The sequence below is a fragment of the Malaya genurostris genome, chromosome 1, assembly GCF_030247185.1.
Source record: "Malaya genurostris strain Urasoe2022 chromosome 1, Malgen_1.1, whole genome shotgun sequence".
In the NCBI taxonomy this organism is placed as follows: domain Eukaryota; kingdom Metazoa; phylum Arthropoda; class Insecta; order Diptera; family Culicidae; genus Malaya; species Malaya genurostris.
In genome coordinates this window covers 82,113,224-82,121,609 of record NC_080570.1, presented here as the reverse complement: position 1 = coordinate 82,121,609, position 8,386 = coordinate 82,113,224, and positions in this window count along the sequence as shown.

Here is an 8,386-nt window from a genome sequence, read left to right as displayed (position 1 = left end):
ATTTTGTCTTTGTGCACTTTAAATGCAGTGCATACTGAAATATCATCATGAGGGCTATCCCCACAATAAATACATTTTTCAATTTCCTTGTTGCAATCATTATCTTTATGAGGCCCTTCACACTTAATACATTTTGATTTATTACTACAGTAAGTAGCTGTGTGGCCGAATTTTTTGCAGTTCGTACAATTCATTACATTTGGAACAAAAAGCCGAACAGGGAGACGAATTTTATCGACATAGACATGGGACGGCAACGCAGACCCGGCAAATGTCACTCGAAACGAGTCTGATGGGCGATAAACTTTTTTTCCCTCTTCATGTACTACTGAGTACAGTTGTTTGCACTCCAGTATTTTTACACCCTCAAGCATAGAGTTCTTGAACCGACCAACACCATGCTTGAGTAAATCATCTACCGAAAGACTCGCTTCGGTAACAACACCGTCAATTTCGACATCTTTGGAGGGTATGTAAACTTTATACTCTTTAATAAAATGTTCCGAAGAGACAATATCATTCGCGTGTTTCAAATTATTTACCACAACACGAATTTTATCGTTATTTACTTTTATGATCTCTTTGATTGAAGAGTATCGTGAAGTCAAACCTTTATTAATTTGTAAAATGTTTAATAGCTTTGATATACGTCTAAAAAAGACTATCCAAGGCCCAGAAGAGCTCTCCTGATATTTTTTCGTTCGTGGGGGTATCGGATTCATGCTAGGATTTACGTCCATGGATTCATCCATCACATTAAAATTTTTAATCAAACTTTAATATAAAAAATGAAACCAAAACTACACAGTACTCAATCAAAAGGAAAAAAATAAACTTCTACCTTGAAATTGTTGTCTATCTCTGTTGCACTGCCGTGCTGATCCTCGTTGCTCTTGATGTTCTTGTTGGATGTATCTGGACGTTGATACAATGCTGAAGCTCACTGTAGCGATAGAATGCGATGTGATGCTACTGCTATCTGACATCCAGCACCACACGATTTCCGATACTTTTTTATCTTCACCAGCTGCAACCAGCGCAGGTCACCGGTGTATACCTTCGTGTTGTATGGCAGTGGAAAGACCGAGTTGTCTTGTCTCCTTCTTCCTTGTGCTCCGCGCCGATATGCTTCTGCACCGAAGTGCCTTCGCACCGGTGTGCCTTTGCACTCTCCTGCTTCTATGTGCCTTTGCACTCTCCTTCTTCGATGTGCCTTTGCACTCTCCTGCTCAGCACTTGTGGCTGTATATTGTGGCCTGGGTAGAGCTTGGGAAACGCCCTTTGTTGTTTCCTTCACCAGCTTGGCCCAGCACTAGGGCTCTCTTATGCAGCACGACTATACGTTTTAACGGCTGCTGCCAACAGGTCTCTACCTGTAGTTCAACCGTTGTCGTATTTAACGCGTGTAAACCAACCAGCGTTATTAAACTTTACGCTTCTATACACAACCTTCTCGGTTGAACGGCTATTACTGAATGACACCAACACTGATGGTAGCAATAACTATTCTGCTTCTCGAAATTATAGTGTTCAAGAACAATTTAGCCTCGCCTCTGATTGTCATTTTAACTATTTGTTCATACTTTTAAGATGACATCCATTGTCATATTGACCACGCCATAAAAGTCATAAATACAAACAGTCAGTTACTGGGGGGTAGTTAGATTTATGATACAGTTTTGATTAGCGAGTGGCAGGTCGTCGTCGTTGCCCAAACTATTGTGATTTGATAACTACTATTTTTGCCAGCAGCGTTTGAGCGAATGGTTTCAATTGCACTCAGACTATCTGTGAAGAGAAAATAATTGTTTGGAGATAATGTGACGATTACACTCAAACTATAATGAACTGCTGCTAACTCTGCAATAAAAACAGATGCAGGTTCTTGAAGCCTAAATGAAGCCGAAACATTATTGTTGAATATACCAAACTCAGTAGCCTCTTCAATTCGTGATCCGTCCGAGTAAAATATTTTCTCAGAGTCAATATGCCTGAACTTACTTTGTAAATATTTTTGCCATTTCCATCGAGCGTAGGTGTTCCGGGATTCCACGCACTTCGCGCTGTATGGATGTGTAAAGTTGAGTCAGAGACATTTAGAAGGCTGGCACGGATAGGAATATATCTTGAAGGGTCGATTTCCTGTGACATATGGTTAAAATATACTGTCATAAATCTTGTTTGAGATTGAAGCTCAACTAGCCTTTCGGAATTATTAATAACCAGGGGATTCAGTCGCAATGAAAGCTCCCAAAAACGATCCTTCAATGGAAGAACTCCCGTCAGAACTTCAAGACTCATTGTATGCAGGGCCGGTGAAACATGCTTAGCCCAGGTGGGTAGTGTTTCGATTTTTTAACAATATTTTTTTTTATTCAATAATATAATATATTTTTAGGCACATTGCTTAAATATTTTGTTTCGTTATTAATTTGCATGAAACGTAAAAATTCGAAGTTTGAAGCGTTTTCGGTATTTAGTTTTAAAACGAAATTGCACATTTAAGGATTAAATACGCCACGGAACTACTGTGGGGTTATTCGAACTGTTGACATAGGACTCCCCAACTAGATTCAAAATCACTGCCATTATTTGTTTTTAATATTAGGGCAGTGGCCTTGTCTTGTTCCGAATAAACTTATTTGTGTGTGCGAATTTTCGAAATTAATTCTTTGAGAATTTCAGTTACTCTGACCGTTAAGTTCGTTGGGGCTGATGATGGAAGGTGCTGAATTCGCGCATTTTCGCTGCCGATTTTCGATCAAAATATGTCTCGTGCGAAGCGAACGGCGCATAAAACAAATCCGTAAACAGTCCAGTCGCTGATGTGCATAACACATTGCTCAAAAAGTCCCAAGACTGACCCAAATGTCAAACTTACCTCATTTTTCGAAAGAACGAACCTTCAGATGTCAAATTTTCACCTTGATCTCACCGTGGCGTTACTTGTTCACTTTTGAAAAAAAAATGGAAATAACGAGTTCTGTATGCTGATAAAGCAACGGTTTGAGAGGTGTTATCCGCACTCGCATCCATTAAAAATAAGGATTTGTGTTTATTCTGATTTTAAACGGGACCAAATGATGCATTCGTCAGAAAAAGTCAAACAAGTTTTGACAAGTTTTGAATTGAAGTTCGTAATATTAAATATGCTGAAATGGTTAGGACATTAACTGGAAGCGCTTTTATGATCTTACGCGAAAATCTGGACATATAAAAGGTTTTTTTTCAATCGAACAAAAGCAACAACGCATTAACGACCCAGAGAGCTGTTTGGCACTGTTAAGTCGCAATAAAAAGGATTTCTTTCGTTTGTATGAAACAGTGAACGAAACTTGGATCTACCATTTTTCTCCGGAGTCATATTAGCATTCATACAGAGAAAGTCGTCCGAAAATGTAACAGACAGCTGGAACAATCATGGCGTCAGTTTTCAGATACTCGAGGTATAATAAACATTGACTATATTGAAAAAGAAAGCACCATCTAAAGTGATTATTACATTGAACCAATTTTTAACCAAGACAATGCTCCGTGCCACAAGTCAATGAAAATAATGGCCAAATTGAACGGATTGGTCTTCGTTCTGTTTCCTCACCCGCCATATTTTCAATAACCTAGCCCCCAGCGACTACTTGTCCTACGAAGGCCCGACGGGTGGCCCGCATGCTGGTCATCGACTGGAGCGGTCTTCCGCGGGTGGTGATGGTGATGTTACGGAAGAGGAACGTACTCATTGAAGAGCAGAAATCCGAAAACCGGGGAAATCCTGATAAAATGTTTTGAGAAACAAGAAAAAGTAGACATGATTCGTTACACATTGAAGTTTGAATCACCAATTATCTAAAATATATAGATTTATCTACTCGAATCGTTGCGTAAAAATATATTTAAGCATTCTGTGTAATGATATCGAAAATCAGTTGAAAAATAGTTGAGATGTAAATGTTCAAACCACTGTTTGTACAGTTTTATTTCCTGTATTATGAACTTGCACCTCAGTATAGAAAAACAAGGACGTAGCCCTACGTCAAAAGATTTTGAGTAATTATATTTGTTTATCGGTACTTCCAATACACGATTCATTTATCAGATGCTTAAGCTCGTCTCCTCTGGTTGGAAAAAAGTAAAAGATAAGTTACTAAAAGATTTCTGCTTACTCAAATGATCCTTGTCACATCTTACATTACTGCTGTATATCTTCACACCATTACTCTACTAGCTTAGTACTAGGGTTCTATAATTTTGATTTTATTTATTATTCCGAGTTACATTAAAAATATTTTTATTGTTATAAATAATACTTATTCTTGAACCTTCGATATTCATAATTAGTACTTATATTACCATTGTTTTTCGTTAGAAATTTCAGGTGGTTAATTACCTACCTTTGGAATTTTCAGGTGGGTAGTACTACCCACCGTACCCACCTCTTTCACCGGCCCTGATTGTATGTGTCGAATGCATGCAGCCTAAAACAATTCGCAAACAACTATACTGAATTCGCTCCAGTTTAATAATATGAGAGTTTGCAGTGGAACGAAACAAACGCATCCATATTCCATCACTGAAAGTATCGTTGTCTGATACAATTTTATTAGATCTTCCGGATGAGCACCCCACCAAGATCTTGTTACTGTGCGAAGAAAATTTACTCTTTGTTGGCATTTTGTTATCAAATACCTAATGTGTCCTCCCCACGTGTATTTGGAATCAAACCTCACCCCGAGGTATTTGAAAGTCAAAACCTGTTGGATCATTCTTCCCATCATATGAAGCTGAAGCTGCGCGGGATCATGCTTTCTTGAAAAGACGACCAGCTCTGTTTTCTCCGCAGAGAACTCGATACCCAGATGAACAGCCCACACGGACAAGAATCTATGGTATCTTGCAATGGTTTTTGCAAATCAATAGCTTTGTGTCCAGTAACTGAAACCACAGACTTACAGACATGACAGTGTGAGTAAATTCTTATAAAAAATAATTTTTCGTGATGCACTAGCTCCATCTATATTGTACTGCGCGAACTATTTACTATCTGTACACCCGTTGTGTTATGTAAAAGTTTTTTTACTAATTGGTTTCCCCTCGTTTGTCAACACCGATCAGCTGCTTGCAGGGATGCCTGATTTCATCAAAATATTTGAAAATGAATCGTCACAATAAATTATTGGATTACGTTGATAAAATATTTAACTTTTTCGCGATGTTGGAAGGTAACCATTTATTTGACTCAACGTTGTTCATCTAGACTATTTTTTATTGTGTTGGTAGTTTTCACCAGAAGTTAAGTGGCGGCAGACCAGAAGCAAGTAAATATTGTAACAAAACGGGTTCGATTTTGTCTTGCGTTGGAGGATGAGAAATAGGCACAATTATGTATATAGTTTTGGCAATATGTATTAAATCTGTATCCTGCATGAAATTCGCATGGATGTATACAAATCAATACATTACAGGTTCTGTTTGAATGGCAACTCTGTCGGTAAATGAAAAAAATAAACACAGTCTAGATGACAGACAGGATGTTTTTAATAGGGTAACGTGGCGCCATCATGACACATGTGAGTATTGTCCCAAATAAAAGAATATTCGAAATGACCGTTAGAATGATTGAAGAATCTAATTTGAGTGTACTGTCTGTTAGTCTGTGCTGAAACCTTACCATCATCTGCCAATTGTCTTAGTGTACATGGGGTTACTAGACAGCTGTCAATGTCATTCGCGTAAAAATTATAGAAGAGCGGACTGAGGCACGAGCCTTGCGGGAGACCCATGTAGCTAATTCTGAATGTTGCCAAATCGCCATGTGAAAAATACATGCCTTTCTCTGAAAAAAGGTTGTGCAAATAATTATTTATAATCGCTGGAAGTCCATGTTGATGGAGCTTGTCTGAAAGAACATCAATGGAAACTACGCAGCGTACAAATTCTGGTACCTGGTAGATCAGCACTGGGTAGCTTTAGCACATCTGTGCCTTTGCACCCCTTCGTCTTCGCACCTTTATGCGATGGCCCCTCTATGGCTCATCACTTCTATGCGCTCGCACCTCTGTGCCTATGAACGGGATGTCCTTCGTTGCTAGCTTTTCAGTCGGGAAACGCCTCGAATATAGCCTTGGCTATTAGCACCAGCAGTTTTAACTACCTGCAGTCGTTAACTCACGAGCAGTATAATTAAAACACAACTTTTTTTTGAATTGGTGATTTTTGATGCATCATAAGATTTGCTTCATGATTTTCACTACTCATTTAACCTATGTGGATGATTTTTTCGTGAAATTTAAGAGCTGGATATCTCGTTGATATGATGTTTTTGGGTGCTGAGTCCTGCTTGTGAGGAATTCTGGCAACCGTCAGAAGGCTGGCTGCATTCCGGCTGCTGTCAAAAATTTCCAGGCGAAATTGCATCATTATCTAGCCGTACGTGTCTTGTTTATTTCCCTCCTCTTTCTTTTTTCTTTATTCGACTTCATTTGATATTCGTCAATCCCGCATGTACCTACGAAAAACGAATCTTGAGACGAGGTAAATGAGATTTAAATATGGGTATGTTTGGTAGTGAGAAAGCAATGTTATTGGCAATAACATTTTCCATGATTAGTATATGTGAAGGGCAATAACTTATTGCCTTTCATATGTAGTTTTTATTGAAAAAATAAAACTAAGACGCTTAAAATGTAGAACCGATTCAAAACGGTTCTGCCAATCTTGTATGGCAAGAATCCGACAGAAAAGAACCGTTATTAACCGCTAGGCGAAATTCTCTGCCGGAATTTTGGGCAAAAATGGCTGGCAGACATAGCCAGCCGCCTGGAGGAGAATCTGCCCCAGTGCTGTCAACTGTTTTTTTTTTTCAAAAATCTGTATTTAGCGGAAAAATCTATCTGTACAATATCTTTCTCCAAAAATCAAACATCGATTTAGTGCGGAAACAGATTTTGCGTTAAAAAAAAGGTCGCTCGTCCTGGTTTGCCCCTATGGAATCCAACACAAAAACTGAAAATCGGTATTTATCTGTATGAAAATTGTAATATCGGTATTTTGAGAGAGCATATCTGTATTGCTGTATAGCGGCCCTTACACGAGTCATTAAAAATGTCATTACTAAAAATTAATATCATTTTAATGAACGTGTAATGGTGCACTAATGACGAAATTTCTAACAAATTTGAAATACATCATTATTTAGTCATCATTTAAAATGACAGTTTTAATGCTCGTGTAAGGGCCGCTTATCGAGTCCAAAAATTGGTATAAATACCGAGAAATCGGTATAGTTGGCAGCGCTGATCCGCCCGCCTTGTACTAGTGGGGTCGATTGCAAAGCTGCCATATTCAAACTGTGTATCGAAATAAAAATTTTTTCACCAGCTGTTACGAATTCTTAGATATCTATAAAAACCTTGGTGAAACATAAAAAAATCAGTGTTTTTAAAATAATTCTAAGAAATCTGTGATTTTTTCTAATATGAGAAAATCTGGGATCTGTGACATAGAATCTGTGTAGCAAAATTAAATTGAAAAATCTGTAGTTGTCAATAAATCTGTGAATATGGTAACCCTGGCGAGTGTTGCAGAAAAGACAGTGATGCCAAGTCTGCAGATATGTACTGTAGACATTGTTAGTTGCAGTTATTTTTTTCAGACTTGAAAATCCAGTTTTGAAATCAGAGATGCCAGGTCTGCAGATTTGTCTGTAAATCTGCAGATTTGGGGTACAGTGCCGCAGACATTTTTTGTTGTGCAGACTTTTGAAATTCTCGCAGATTTTTGAAATTCTCGCAGACTTTCGTCTATATTTACAGACTTTTGAAATTTCCGCGACCTTTTTTTTGCTCGCCAAGTCAGTTTTGCGTGTATAGAGAAATGTACTTTATACAGAAATTGCTGCCAGCAAGACATACTTGCTGACTGCAGATTTTTTTTTCAGATTTACAGACCCTGTCTGCAGATATTTGAAATTTTTACCTGGCATCTCTGTTTGAAATTGACTTACATTTTATATTGCCGCGACGTTGTCTTTGCTCGATAGGTCAGTTAGCGTAGAGTGCCTATAACCAGAGTGACGACATCTCATCCGTAATTTCGGCAACAATTCAAAACATTCCATTAGCTTTACATTGAATTGACAGGTCGTTTGCTCGTTTGGAACTGGGAGCTGTCATTCCAAACGAACAGCTGTCGCCACTCTGATTATAGTCACTCTAATGTCGTTTTCGTTTTTAAATTGCACTACACCGGTGTAGGTAAGGTGGCACTGAAATCGTTCGTTTTTGCCAATTGCACTACACCAGTGCTACACTTTTTCTGCACCGACACCACTGGTGTAGCACTCATCAAAAGTATGGTGTAGCTCTGTGCAATGGAATCGTTTATGGTAGTC